This window comes from Octodon degus, unplaced genomic scaffold (assembly GCF_000260255.1).
Source record: "Octodon degus isolate 3935 unplaced genomic scaffold, OctDeg1.0 scaffold00131, whole genome shotgun sequence".
Classification (NCBI taxonomy): domain Eukaryota; kingdom Metazoa; phylum Chordata; class Mammalia; order Rodentia; family Octodontidae; genus Octodon; species Octodon degus.
This window is the reverse complement of record NW_004524707.1, coordinates 3,015,900-3,031,839: the sequence shown is the minus strand read 5'-3', so window position 1 is coordinate 3,031,839 and position 15,940 is coordinate 3,015,900.

Below are 15,940 nucleotides of genomic sequence, written 5' to 3'. Positions count from 1 at the left end.
TGAGTTGTTAGTTTTGCAATAAATCAGGAGCAGTAAGTACACCCCGCTGTGTTTCTGCACGCTGTTTCACGTTCACCAGTGTGTCCCCATCCCAAGACCCACTGTCTTAATTATTATGCTTGACAGTAGGCCTTCCTGTATAGCAGCCTAAGGTTTGTTGGGCCCTTAAATTTAAATTCAAAATCAGGAAGGCTTTTTTTTTTTTTTAAAGGCCTTTTTTTCTGTAAATGTGAAAGGTTTTTGAAACTTTTGAAATTCTAAAGAATGACAATATCTAACCTAGCTATTCTTGCCCATTTTAAGATTTAACTTGGGAGACGGGGCTTTGGAAATCCTCCCTGTCTGCCTCCTGCCTCTTGCTGCAGTTCTCTTCCTACACGGTCTTCTAGCACCAGCATGATGTTTCTCAAGATCAGCAAATAATAATAATGACTGCCCCGCGGGCCCTGTCACCACGTATCTCCAGCAGTCTGTAAGCAGTAATATTAAGTCATTTAACAGATTAAGAAATGGAGATGCTGAACAATAAATCCACTTGGCTGTATTCATACAACTTGTAAGTGCTAAAAGTTGGAATTCATATCTCGGTCTGTCTGGTTCTAAAGCTTTATTTGTTCAGTATTTATTTCTCTTCTAATGATATTATACTTAATCACAGAATTTAAATTTAATCTCAAGAGCTGATGTTTCCTTAAAAGAAAAAACCCTAATGGATAATTGACTCCAACATAATATACACTGATATACACTATATTTCCCCCAAATAAGACCCAGCTGGAAAAAAGCCCTACTATGATCTTTCAGGATGTTCATACTAAACTCTAGCCCTCAATAAGCCCCAGTTAAATGATCGGTGACACATTCAGCATGTCTGTCACAACACAATAGACATACTGAATTATAAATTAGTTACATTGAACATAAACATTATTGACATCAATACTTAAGTGATAATATGAATTATTATTAAGTATATGTAAATATCTCCCCTTTCATTATTTCAAGATAGGGTCTCATTCCAGTTCAGGCTGGTCTGAACTCACCATTTAGCCTGGTCAGGACTTGAAGTTGCAATGATTCTCCTGCCTCAGTCTCGCCTGTGTTGGAACTACAGGTGTGAGCTATCATGCCTGCCCCAAATAATATAACCAATAAATAGAACACCAAATAATAACACCAATAAATAAGGCTTCGAGGTAAACAAACTTCACTTTTGTAGTGCCATATTATATTTTCTCACACCAAAAGTTTTTCTGATGTTTGAATTATTTACTACTGAGTAACAGATTGTCCAGACCTGCTTGGAATAAGACAAGAAGCACTTTGGGTACCAGGGCACAGTTGGCAGTGCCTGTCACTGGAGCCTCACCAGGGAAGGCCAGCGTGTTGGTCAGCTTTTCTTCACTGTGACACAACACCTAACATAAACAACTTCAAGGGAGAAAGATTTCTTTTGCCTCATGATTTCAGAGGTTTTCAGTCCATGGTCTGCTGGCTTCATCCTGACAGGCCTGTGGGGAGGCCTGTGGAAGGGCCTGTGAAGAGCCATCATGGCAGAAGGATGTGGTGGGGAAAGCTGCTCACGTCATGTTAGCGAAGGAACAGAGAGAGAAGGAAAGGGCTTCAGAAGAAGGAGCCAGGGGCCAGACGGGCCTCTGGAGGTGCACCTCCAGTGACCTCCTCCAATGAGGGCCCAGCCCCTAATGTTCCACTCAGCTGTGAACAGTGGATTTATCCATCCTCCAGGTTAGTGCCTCAGGATTCAGCCAGCTCCCCAGGTCTGACCTCAGGATAGTGCTGCCCTGGGGACCCAGCCCTCAGCACTTACATAAACCGTGACAACTGGGGTGCTGAGGCAACCAGAGCAAGGGGAGGTGGAGTGGAGCAGGGCTTCCTTATTGATATGCCTGAAGCCAACACTGTCATAAGTGACAGCCTGACTCAGCCAAGACATTCTGAAGGGTTAAGAAACTTGATGAAGGGCAGAGCATTTGCGAGTTAGAAGAGCTAGAATTCCAATGCAGGTTGGGCCGACTCCTGCATTTATCCTGGACCTATGGTCCTCATGGGCAGTCCCCAAGGCCTCTCAGGAAATTCCAGCAAGAGCAAATGTGTCTCTATATGAACAGCTATCAACTGTTCAAAGGGAGGTAGTGAGAGTCCTCAGAAGGCTGGAAAAGAGGGTCTGCAGCGTGCTTCTCCTCTAGGGGCTCATTGCTGCATCTCTTCATGAATTACTGAGGCTGCTCCCTCTCCTATTAGACTGTGATTTCCTGGAGGGGTGAAGCCATGGCCCTGTTTGTTTTCCCAGCTCCGGGAATTCATATGAAAGCAGGCACATAACTTAGTGACTGCTCCTTCCGTACTTCTTAGTCTGCACACACTAGGTGGGCCGGTTCATGTGAGCGAGCTGTGGAGCATGTCGAGGATGAGCAGAGTTCGGAACTTCACCATGAAATAGAACACAAGATTCTCTCAGGGGTTCACTACAGGTGCAGGATTTTCACACACAAAACAAGAAATAGAAGCTGCCACTATGGTCTTAGAAATTGAGCTTATCTCTCCATCCAGGCAGCCCCAGCCCCAGCCCCAGCCCCGGCCCCAGCCCTGGCCCCAGCCCAGCAGTGACACTTCCTGACAAGTCTCCTGTCCTTCCAGCCCTGCCAGAGCTCAGAGCACCACGTCTTTGGTTCTGAAATTAACTTTCTTCTACTTCATGTGTGCAGAGGCGATAAGACTGGTGAAATGTTGGGGAGCGTGGTCATAATTCCCAGATTTGTCTGGTAATTCAATTTCTAATGTTCTTTAACCTATGACATCTCATATATTATTGAAAAATTTACAGTGAAGGGAACCTAGGCCCCGTCAACAGGAAGTGGTGAGAAGAACCAGAAGTTCTGGTTTTCCTGGGATAGTCTTCCATTGGTGCATAGTTGTCAACGGAGTCCCCTTTCACTGTGGAAAGTTCTCCTGTTTTGGTGATAAATTAGAGGGTTACCCTCAACACTGGGGTACACAGGATTGCCCTGATGTTTTTTCAGTAGTCAGAACAGGGCAGTCCCTTGTGCAAGGATCTCCACCCTGGACCTGCCAACCATATATTGTTGGTTGCTTAGGAAGGCCTTCTCTTCAGGCCACTGTTTCAGGTGCCCAGGCCTGGCCTTGGTCTGGCTCAGAACCAGAAGTCTCTTTTCCCACAAGCCCACAGCCTGATGCTGATGCTCTAACCTTAGATCGCCTTGAGACCCTTGCTAACTTGCTGTGTTCTGGAGCGCACATTCTCCCAAACCTTAACACTGAAATCATTAGTTCTGAGATTCAAGGACTCTAGCTTCCCACCCTGCAGAAGGTGGCCTGAATGCCACCCTTCCCTGCATACCACAGCACTATTATTAGGTGGTGGCCTTAGAAACTAGAGCTGAAATCCCTGGCAGCCCTTTGATCCCCAGAGCGGGGGAGAGAATGGCCGGAAGGGACAGCCCAGCCTGAGGTTAGACAGTCCTGTTCACCTTCCTCTGGGCTCTGGAGGACTGCGGGCCAGCAGGAAAGAGCCAAGCTATTCTTAGCCAAGGTGTGGGAGCCTGGCAGGGGCTGCAGGCACAGTCCCAAGGGTCAGAGGCAGGAAACGGCCACCCACTCTGGCTGCTTCCCCTCTCTCCCTTGGCTGCTCCTCAGACCAGGAAACAGCCACCCTACTCCCCTTGCCAAGCAGCAGCTTGTGGCTCTCACATAGGGTTACTTACCCCTCGGTGCCCTAGGTAGAAAGCAGCCCTTAGCGACCATTGCTGGCTTCTCAAGAGGGCTCTGCTGTCATCCTGGAGAGGCCAGCACTGAGCAGAATGGAACTGGTTCACCCAGGTCCCTACGATGGTCAGGGTCCCATGCAGAACTTCACCAGCGAGCAGAGGGGGAACAGGTTTTAAGAACTTTGAAGTAGGGCTAAGACTTCTGAATGTCAGGTGGAGCACACAGGCCCTGGGTGACCACATTTTCATAGGTCCTCAGTGAAGGGAAGAAAATTAACATAATAATTCATAATAATTTATGCTTTCCTGGAAAGAGGTTTTGTTTTTTTTTCTGAATTTGCATCTTGTTTTAAGGTACAAAAAAGACCTTGCTAGTCAGGCATGGTGGCACATGCCTGTAATCCCAGCGCTCTGGAGGCTGATGCAGGAGAATTGCTGTGAGTTTGAGACCAGCCTGGACTACAAAGTGAGTTCAAGGCCGGCCTGAACTGCACCACGAGAGTCTGTCTCAAAAAGACAAAATCGTCATCATCGTCATCATCATCATCATCATCATCAACAACAACAACAACAACATATTAGGCTGGAGAGATAGCTCAGTGGTCTAAGGTCCTGTCTGGCAAGTGCAAGGACTGGGGTTTGATCCTGAGTACCTCATGCTGAGCAGCCAAACCAGCCACCAAATCCAGGCATCCTGTAATCCTAGAGCTGGGGAGGCTGAGACAGGAGGATCACTGCAAGTTTGAGCTTTGTAGTGAGACCCTGTACCAAGTAAATAAATAAAAGAATAAAATAATAATAATAAAAGACCTTGCTTTTATAAAATGACTACAATAGTATATGACAACCCCATATTAATTCTTAACATTAAAGCAAGTTTTTTTACTTAATGTGCAAAATAGAAAATATAATTGGTCAAGCATAGAGTAGAGAATACTCAAAAGAAAATGAAAAGGTCATTTATTCATTCTTTCAGTGACTATTTGCAGTATTTGTTTATGATCCCTACTGCAATAGGGCACGAAACACACCTGGTTTCTAGCATGGTGTTGCTTACAATCAAATGGAGGAGACAGACAGTAAGAAGAGACTTCGTAACTCTAAAGTTGATAAGGACCACCAGAGAGTCTTAAGGGGGCTGCTGAGACTAACAGAGAAGGGAGGGAGCTAGTTGTCCCCAAGGTGGCCAGGGAAGTAGATGATAAGGAGCAAGTCTGCAGAAAGTAGGCAGGGAGAAGGGCGAGGGCAAGCTTAGCTAAAGGCTCCATGCTGCAGGAGACCAGTCTCTGGTACTGGAAGTGAGCAGTGTGGCAAGGAGAGTGAGAGCTGGAGAAGCAGCTCTGAGGTGACAGTGGGGACGCGGGTGGAGGTGGAGAAGCAGCTCTGAGGTGACAGTGGGGAAGCGGGTGGAGGTGCAGCCTCTTTAGGGCTTAGAGACCACTGGGAAGAGTTTGGATTTTATCTTACAGCAAAAGAGTTACTAAAGCTTTTCCGCAGGAATATTTTCCTTTTTTTCTTTTTTAAAAATGTATTTGGGTCAGGGAAATTTTTCATTCATTTCTCGGCCTGTTATGTGAAGAAAAAGTTAGAGAAATGCAAGAGTGGTTCTGGAGAGATCAGATTAGAGGCCAGTGATATTCCAGGTGGGAAATTCAGTAGCAAGGGATGGAGAGGTGGTACGTTCAAGACTTTCTTAGAGAACATTCTCTTCTACTTGTTCAACACACACACACACACATGCACACACACAAACACACACCACTATGAGACTATGAGTCAGGTCATTTGGCAAATGTAGTAGTCATACATTTGGACACAGATTTGGAAAGGAGACCAGAGATTATTCCAAGACACCCCCAGTGCTTCTCCAGCACTAGTCCTTTGGATTTTGCAAGGGGCCTTGGGCTGGTCAGTGTGCGTGCTCCCCCAGGTCCTCTCGTCCTCAAGGAAACTGCTCAGGCTCTGTCCCTATGGCCCCCAGCCACTCTTTCCAGTGCCCTTCAGTTTGGCTATGGCCATTTCTGGAGAAAGCACACATCTGGGGAACAGCTGCCTGTCCTCACTCACACAGTCATTTACTTCTGGTCCAGTTGAAGCTGGAACTGGAGAGGAGGCACGGGGGACTAAGGAAAAACATGAATTCTGCCCGAAGATGGGGTCTGGGTAGAGTGTCAGGGGCAGCACCCCAAATTTTTGGAGACAAGGCCTCCAGGGTAGTCAAAGATTTCAGCTGGGGCCTGTGTCTTCCTCTGATCCCTGCAAAAGCAAATACAGCTCACAGCTGGGCACCATCTGCGGCCCTCCACCCCAGAGGGAGCTACAGCTTAGAACTTAAAGACACTAGGGGGAAGAGAGTGGACTCTGCCTTTTTTGGCTGTGGTGGGTGGATTGTGAGAGCAAGGGTCCAGACTACCCACGAGGTGGGCACATCGCCTGACACTTGTCTGCTCAACGGCTCCTCCAAAGCGGTCCTGGCATGGGAAAATTTTTTCAAAGAAAAATTAATGTACTGGTGTTTCCAAATTGCTTCTCTCCAAAATGTTTCACAGACTCTAGCTTACCAACATCATCTTTCCTATTTACTCTGCTCCCTGCCCCTCTTCCTCCCTCCCCACCCAAATACTTGCACCCTGAGTTCCCAACCTGGGCCATCAGGAGTCTAGCAGCATCTCCTCAAAATGACATCTAATTCTCCCAGAGGAGGAGCGCACGCTCCCGGCCAGGAGATGATGTTATCGGCCCCCTCCCTGTGCTCAGAGGCTTGGTGCGGCCCAGACATATGGATCCTTTTAGAGACTTATGCAATCTGGCAGCTCTGCTTCACACCCTCCGAGCCCCGCGGCTCAGCGCTGCTCTGCCTGGAGTGTGCCCAGAGCAGGAGCGAGTGGGTCAGTGCCGGCTCTTTGCTTCCCGTTCCTTCCTTGTCATTTCTCCTGGCAACCCTCTACTCGATCTGGAAAACAAAAAGTATTCCTCTCCTGGCCCAGTCTCTGGCTAAAAACAGGAATGAGGAAAAAAAAAAAATCAAATATGAGAAAAAGAAAAAACACAGAACTGCACTGTGACTATGCTGGTTAGTTTTCCAAGGAAAAGACCAGGAAGGCTTCAGCCAACAACTTGCTCCTCCTCCTCTTCTCCACCCCCATCCATGGGAGTAGATGGGGACTTCGGATGCCGCGAATCTCCAGCGTGGTGCAGCTGCACGCAGTGGGCAGTCAGAGGCCGCGGACTGCAGCCTTGCCGCCCCCGTCAGCAGCCCCATCTGGAGCCTGTGCAGAATGAAGCTGACTTTCTTCTGCATACCCAGAAATACTGGCTAATCCTTCCGGCGAGGTGAGGACCCCTCTGACGCTTTGCAGCACACACATGTCCCTTGCTTTGCCATCCAGCCATGCAGGAGGTTGGCGTGTCTAGAGGAAAAATGAACTTTCTTGCTGCCCTCAGAGAAAGAACAATTACTCTGCCCAGAGGGCAGCAGCCAGACAGCCAAGGAAAGTCGCTTGGCAGCCACAGGCCTCCTGCTCCCCGTGCCAGCCCTCTGCTGACCCCCAGCTGAGGAGTCTGCAAAGTGTGAACCCTAAAGGGTGGAGCTGTTTTGGATGAAGATGCTGAGTTAGGAGGGGCCCAAGACGTCATAGGAATTTGGCTGTCCTTGAGCCTTTTCCACGTCCTGCCTCTGCGGTGGTCTCTTCCAGGCCGCGTCCCAACTTAGATGACAAGAAGTGAGGAATGCCCGGCTTGTCCCTCCAGACCCAAGACTGAACCAAACACCCTTTTTTATTTTTGATGGTTCATGATAGAGGAGACCTCTGTATGAAGCGCAAGAGAACAGTTTGGGACAGATGTTTCCTTTCCAGCCACCTTTTCCTGCCCTGAGTTAAAAATAGGCACCCTCTTAGCTTTGGCCTCCATAAAATATATATCATTAAAATACTCCATTTGGGTTGACAGTGACAAAAACTGCTGTGTCCCTAGCTTTCACAGTCTTTTCAGTCGCAAACTGGATCCAGTATTGGGTACAAGAAGGTGCAGCTCTTCATGACGATCCCTGGGCCCTCTGGTAAGGTAAATTCCCTCCCTACACACACCAGTAGACAGCTCCAGAAAAGACTTTCTTGGGAAGGATGGACACCCTGCCAAGTATCTGTGTGTCTGTTTTCTTGTACAAGGCCTTCACCTTGGAATTTTCTTGAACTGATTACATCCCTACCCCAGGGTATCCCAAGCTCCCGTGGTGTTCTAGTTTCATGGACATGCACATGCTGTTTGACGGCCTCGTGAGCAATGCAGTTGAGCCTGCAGCATCAGAAAGCAGCCTGAAAACCGAAACAGCCACAGGGACATGAGCAGAGCCAAGTGCACAGTGCAGAGACCCTGGCAAGTCACACCACAGGCTTCTGACCTATCCCAGGGAGCTCCTCCAGGGTTGCCACACTCACATGATGCTCCACAGACAACCCAGCGCTTACCAGATCCAAAAGCAAGGGCTGCAATCAGTGGGAACCGCTCAAATGAAAGGACGGTATTTATCATTTTTAATCGTAAAAGGAACATGTGCCGACTGTGGAAAAGCAATGTATACACTGCTTGCAGGAACAAGGAAGACAGTGACTGCTACAGTGCCTGTGATGCAAGGTCAGAAGAAAGCTCTAGTGCAAGAGGGAGAAGTTCACACCGTGGGGGCCACAGAGGGCTTGTGTGAAGTCATATGTGCATGTGTACCCATCCATAGGCAGAGAGTTTGAAAACTTTTGTGATTTAAATATTTTTTTAAATGAAGACACAAATGATTCTCAGAACAAGTAATAATATGGTTTTTTTTGTTTTTTAAAATATATTTTGGGGAAGGGTCTATTGGGTGTTCAGGGTCTCACTACTAGATCAGACTCATAGTGATCCTCCTTTTTACAGCCTCCCAAGAGTTGGGATTACAGGCGCATGCCCCCATGCCCAGTCTCAATTGCAGTGTCAGCATGCCCCAGAGGAGGGGCTGGCACAGCAGGCCGGGGGATTGAACTCCTGGCCCCTCTGCCTGCTTGCAGGTGCTGTAATCTGCTGAGCTATTTGGCTGGCCCAGAAGAAATAATATGAAGGAAAAAGACACATAGCTAAGATGAAGTATATATTAACAAGGAAATAGAAATTTTATCAACCAAACTTTGAATAACTTGATAAGAACATAGTTTCCTAAGAAAATAACAAAATTTACTCAAGGATATTTTTTAAATCTGAAAGTTTTCGTGATAGTTTCAGAAATGGAAGCACCAATAAAAATAGCTCCACATTAAATATCAGGCCTAAATAATTTTATTTTATTTTACTTATTTATTTTTTTCGGAATAGTGGATTGAACTCAGGCCCTGGCGCTTGCCAGGCAAGTGCTTATTCTACTGAGCCATCTCCCCGGGGCCCCAAGCCTAAATAATTTTATAGGCAAGTTCTAACACATTTTTAAAAAAGAAGACATCTACCTCATAAAAACTCTTCCTGAGAATAAAGTGAAAAATATTCTAAATGTACTTTTATGAGGATTGCATAGGCTGAATATCAAAATCCATTGGCAAAGAGATAAAGGAAGAATTACAGGCCCATTTCATTTATGAGTAAAAAGCAAAAATCATGAATAGATGATTGTATCCATAAATTAAGTTCTAAGTGTATAAAAAAAGATAGTATAACATGAAAAAATTGGGTTTAACCCAAATACCCAAGATAATTGAATGCTAAGGATCTATTAATCTATGACTGAGCATGGTGCTACATTTCAGCATGTAGCACTGAAACAGGAGCATCACAGGTTCAAGCCCCACTCAAGAAACTCGGAGCCACTATATATATATATATGTATATATATATGGCTCAGTGTAAAGGCCCTGAGATAAGTTCCCATTATCATAAAAAAGAAAAGAAAATCCACTAATGTAATTCACACACTAGCCTATTAAAAGTGAAACCTATTTAAATAGACATACATAATGCATTTGGAAAAATCAACATTACATTTTTGTTGTTGTTTTGGCAGAACCGGGGATTGAACTCAGATCCTTGCATTTGCAAGTCAAGCGTTTATCCTACTGAGCCATCTCCCTAGCCCCACATTTATTATTAAAGAAAATTATTTTAGTAAAATAAGAATAGAAGGAAATTTCCTAAGCAAATAAAAGGCACATAGAAAAAAGTACACAAATATGTAAACATTAAAAACATTGGTCATTTACCCCTAAAAATCTAGAAGGGGGCAAAGATGTGTAGAAGTATCACACATTTCATGGCTGGGTCTTCTTGCCAGCACATTAACTTGAGAAAAACAAAGTGGAGGCAGACATATTGGAAAGAAAACAACATTATCACTATTTGCACTTGGTATCATCATTTACATATAAAACCCAAAAGAATCTACAAAGGCTTGAAAACAATGGGAAAATTTGACAAGTTAGCTTAATACAAGATTAATAGGAAGTAATGAATTGTACTTCCACATATCAGCCACAAAAGTAATTAAAAAGAAGATAATATTTGCAATGGTCTTAGAGGATATAAATTACCAAAGAATGAATCTAACAAAAGAAAAACTGAGACTACTATCAGGAAAATAATAAATATTAAAGAAGTCTGCAATAAGGGGCTAGATAACCAGCTTGCTGAATGAAAAATTCAGTTTTCTCCAAATTAATTTATGGGGCAATTTTGATCAAAATCCAAAAAAATTTTTTTTTGGAAAGGAACCTCAGAAACATTTAGTAAATTATCCCTTTGTATGGAAGAATAAAAACCTAACAGTATCTATGGTTCTTCTAAAGAAAACGTTTCCTTCGGATCCTAGGATTTCGTGAAAGGCACAGTTAAGGTGCAGCGAAGGCAGTGGGATGCACTTGTTGATCCAGAGATCCCAGGACCAGGTCCCCAACCTCACCTTCTTCTCCATCAGACTATGGTGTGTGTTTAGCCGACTATCTGAGAAGGTTCAGTTCTGCTGCAGAGATCAAGGAAAGCAAACAGGATGGGTAGAAGTCATTGGATTTATTAGTTAGCATGGTGTTTAATTTTGATTGTCTATTTGACTGGCTTGAGAGATGCCATCATGCTAGTAAAGCACATGGTGGGGTGTGCTGGGCAGGGTGTGTGGGTATGACCCTGGGACTCCCTGGCCCCTCCGCCTTGCCCTCTGGCTCTTCCCCTGCTGGGCTTCCTGGTGGTGAGTGGAGCAGCTTGTCTGCTAGGCCCTTCCACCACGATGCTTCTCCCTCTGGGGCAGCAGACCATGGGTGGAACTGGGAGCCCAAGCAAAGCTTTTCTCCTTTAAGTAACATTTGTCCTGTATTTTGTCCCAGCAGTAAAAATGGACTAGCACGAATGAAGATGATACATAAGCAAGTTACTTGTGAGACAGGCAAAATTCAGATGTTCTAAAAATAGTAAATTAGGGCCAGGAAGCTAGCTCTGTGGCATAAGCGCCTGCCTGCCAAGTACAAGGTCCTGAGTTCAATGCCTGGTCCTGCAAATAACTAACTAACTAAATAAATAAATAAAATTTTAAAAATAGTAAGTTATTAACCCATAAAACATGTAAAAATAGAGTAAATGGAATGTGTTACAAAAGGGTGAAATATACTAGATTGTCACAGGTAAAAGGGGGATAGAAAAAGCAAGCTAGAAGTTACAAGGTATAGACGGTGTCACCACTGGACTGACAGCCATGCCACTGCATACTAGTGACAGCGTCCTGGCTCTTATGTCCTCTGCCCCAAAAGTGCTGGGGGTGGGGGAGGGCTGCCCAGGACACTGATTAGTGGTGTGAGTAGACGTAAGACCAGGCCTCCTGACCCTTGTATCTCCAGTAAAGCATCTTCCACTTGCTGATTGCCTTTCTCCATCTCTACTCCGGTCCTCAAAATGATAAAATCGCCCTGGAAGGATGCAAGACTCTGCTAAGGTGGTGCTTTCAGGCTGTTAACCAGCTCCCATTCTTGCCTCCTGGCTCTAGCTGAACGCTTTCAAAAGACCTGTGAGTTCCCTTCTGTGGGCTGATCATCCCAATCTGTTCCAGGTCTTCCTGCTTTGGAAACCTGCTTCTCATGAAGGTAACTTCCTGATGGATGGCAGGCTCCATTCCAGATCAGCACACCACATTTTCCAAATCCTTTGCCTCTGGTTTCCAGTTTGATTCTGCCAAAAGGAGGCACTGGAGGGAGACTGGCAGGGAGAGGAGGAAAGAAGGGACCCCTGTGTATTCAGGCTCTCATGGCATCTTCCCAGCACCCTAGCACCTCCACCAGGAAAGTCCCCTTCCTGCTATATTGAGACCAACCCTGAGCACTTTCAAAGACCCTCCCCTCCTGCCAAAGTTGGCTATGTGGGGAAAAATATTGGTTCCCAAGTATGAAACTGGAAAGATGAAAATTAACAAATGGTTCATCAAGTGCCTACAAAAGATAAACTTAATCAACCTACAAGTTGCAATCCAACTCTTTAATAGTTCTATATATGCAATAAGGTTTATACCATAAGGACAAAAGTTAAGAATATTTTTTAAACCTCAGAATTGTGAAACTCTCTTACTTCTATATTTTGAATGTATTCCCCAAATTTCACATGTTGGAAGTCTAGTCTCCAAAGATGTTCAGATTTGGAGGTAGTACCTTTGCTGGATGATTGGGGCTCGAGAGCTCTGCCCTTGGAGAGGAAGCTATGCCTAGATGCAGTGATTATTTAGTTAGTGAAAGAATGGCATTGCTAAAACGTGCGGTCCTTCTGGCTGGCTTGTTCTGTCTTGCCATATGATACTCTCTTCCACGTTATTATTACAGACAACTAAGTTAGATAGGAATTAATACATTGTCAGAGAGGGACTTGGCTCTCAAGGAAGTAAGACAAAAAAATAGAGACATCTGACATAGCTCAAGGCAAATCTGAAGAGAGCCAGGCCTCAGGAAAGAGAAACAATAGCCAGCCCTACAAGCCTTCTGCCCCTTGCAGCTAACAAGCAAAACACCTTGACCCACATTTCTCTCGCTTTGTAAAAATTCCTTTGATCTTTCCACATATCCTGCTTTATGATGGGTGATTTGCTTCCCTACTGGATCAATATTAGCTACATATACATTAATAGTAGCCTGGCCCACATTCTACCCCATTGTAATTTTGCTGTATAAATTATGCTTTTGACAAAAGGCCTTGGTGGCTAACCACTTGGGACATCTCCTGAAAATGCAGTAGCTCTTCTTCTCTCCTTATTTCTAACAAAAATCCCCTAACTTCCTCCTTTGGTTTGTAGCTTCATTCCTTGATGGTGTGAGGCCACGAGCTCTTACATTTGATGACCTGTCTTAACAGGATGAGAGTCACAGTTTTCTTCTGTCACTGTCATAGGAAGGAGGCCCTCACATATGCCAGGTAGATGCAGGTGGGCTATGCTTTTGGGTATCTCAGAAGTCAAAATAAACCTTTATTCTTTATAAATCACTCAATCTTGGGTATTTCTTATAGCATCAGAAAATGAACTAAGACTTTTTTCACTTCAGTAGCATTATACTTAATGTGGACTAAGGACCTGATTTTATATTGGCATGGAATGTGTATATTTTGGAGTTGGGTGGGACTGGAGAAGTAAAGGTTTAATAGTAAGAGAAGTCATAACCCACAAAGGTCCGTAAAGGACATGGAAGAGTCTCTCTCTCTCTCTCTCTCTCTCTCTCTCTCTCTCTCTCTCTCTTTATTTTTTTGGCGGAACCAGGGATTGAACTCAGGCCTTTGCACTTGCCAGGGAAGCGCTTATTCCACTGAGCCATCTCCCTGGCCCCTGGAAGAGCCTCTTGATTGGTACATTCTACTGTACCCTCCATGGTTAGTGCTGCTCACAGTCTCTTCTAACAAAACCTTAGACATGGGAGTGGAAGCCAGAGGTGCAGTGTGCAGTCAAAAATGATGGGTGCTCTGGAGAACTGTGGAAGCTCAACTCTGTCTGGCTTGTGAGAGAACAAGGCTGAGTCCCTCAGAGAGCTTTTCCAGTGGCCAGAACCCAAGCTGTGAGAGCCTGGGGTAAAGATGTAAAAGTTGGGGTGATGAGATTTGGGGAGCCAGGAAGGCACATAGCATGGCCTGTCTTGTGTAGCTCTAGAGTTCCATTCCATCCAAATAGCATTACAGGCCAGAAAGACAGTTCTCCTTTCCCAAAGCGAGAGATGTCCTGTATGCCATGCTTGCCCCTTTATTTTCCCTCTGGAACCTTGCCATCCACTCGACCCCTATCTTTTTTGTTTCTATAGCAGGGCTTGTTAGTGTGTGTGAGAATCATAGAAAATGCTTCTCAGAAGTTGAGATTCTTGGCCTTTACCTTTGATTCCACTCTGTGAGGACTGTGCTTGGAGAAACTCTGCTCCTCTGAATCATTCTCTCTCTGATCCCAAAGGTAGTTAAGAAGTTCAAGCAGGAGAGAGAAGTTTTCTAGGTTTCCATTTCCCATGGTCCAACTCTAGAAGACAAATGGCATGTGAGGTAACCAGAAAAAAAATTCTGGGATTAAAGTTGGAGCCAATTGAATCAAGCTGATTCTCACATCTAGCAGGGATCACAACCCCATATTTTGTCTATAACTTCGCACTGGGTGCCCCAAGTAGACCCTGCTCTGGCGCTGAGGGAGCTGCAAGAATGAAAGGCATATGGTGTTCTTGTTAACTGGGGTTCCCAAAGACCAAGGCTTAATTAAAAATGCACTTTGCAGCCCTTTCTGTCCCCAGCTTCAATCCCTGGATCACAATGTTCACTTGGAAACCTTCATTTGCGCTTTCACACAAACTCATACCACGCCATTGTTTTCAGTCACATTTGCATACCTAAGCTTTGCATTTTGTCACGTGATGAAAAGCTTTGTTCTCTATTTAAGGGAATATTAGGCAATCAGATCAGAATAGCAAGCTTTAGGGTTTATACATTGTAGTCTAATAAGTCGAAGCTTAAAGATGGACCTGCTTTCCTAATGTCTGGATGTTTACAGAGGAGTAATTCAGAAGGGATTCCAGAATTCTGGTCTGACCTTCCTTTCCCTGCCTTGGTATTGATACAGAAGAAATAGAACTCCTGACCTGCTAGATGCCAAATGTGTTGAGTTCATGGTCCCACAGCATGGAGGAATGAATTCAGTCAAGAACCAAAGAAGAGGGGACCAGGAGGGGTCCCAAATAGGGTGACCACTGAGGCCCTTTGTCAGGACTAACTCACACAACATAGTCACAACGTGGGTACAACATGGATCAGCCTACAGTCAACCTACAGTATTACAAAAAAAGCTTCTTTGCTAATACTGACCTAACAGGAAAACGAGTCTTGTAGAGAGGGTACTTGGAAAGAATAAAGCCACTTTGGGGAAGAGATGGGAGCTGGTCACACACCCACCTGGGGTGTGGTGCTGATCATAATATAATCTCAAATTACTGCTTACCCCTCAGGGAGGTATGTAGGCCTGGCTACATCATCTGTGTCTTGAGGCCTGCTTTTTTTCGAAGGCGCCTCCAGGCACAATTCTGACATCTTTATTCCTACTGCTGACTTCCTTGAGAGCCCGTTCCTCTCTGACTGTGTATTAATTTCTGTCTGGCTTGGCTGCCAGCAATCAGAGCATGTTCCCCCACTGATACCAGGCGCCGGGATCTGCCCAGCCTGGCTCCTTTCCCATCCAGCCCCCTGCTCTCCCTGGTTGACTGTGAAGTCTCCTAACTTCTCTGTTGAAGGCTTCAATCCTCCAGGATGTGGGCCCATGATGGGAACTCTGGGCGTTTGACATCTAACATCCAGTCCTTTTTCTGAAGAAAGAGCAAGAAGAACCCCAGAAGCCTGAATCAGGGCTGGAGAGAGGCTGACTGGGGAGAGGGCTTTGGAACTAGAGTTTTGGGAGTTCCTTGTCTCATAACCATAGCGTTTTCCCTCAGCAGAGTTGAGTAAGTGCCGTCAGTTACAGGGGATGAGAATCCTCCAAATCAGTCCAGTGCTGTAGATCTTGTAGGAAGGGTAAGAAGTGGAAAAAGAAGTGGAAAGGAAGTCTACAAGGACGGACTGGATTGCCAGGATGGGTGATCGCGGTCAACTCTGTGTCCAGCTCACGGTCAACAAAGCCTGTACCTTGACGTGCGTTCGGTGAGCTCCTCTAGGCAGGTGGTGAATTTTATCTGACTATCAAAACGCTCCCATTTGTAAACTCA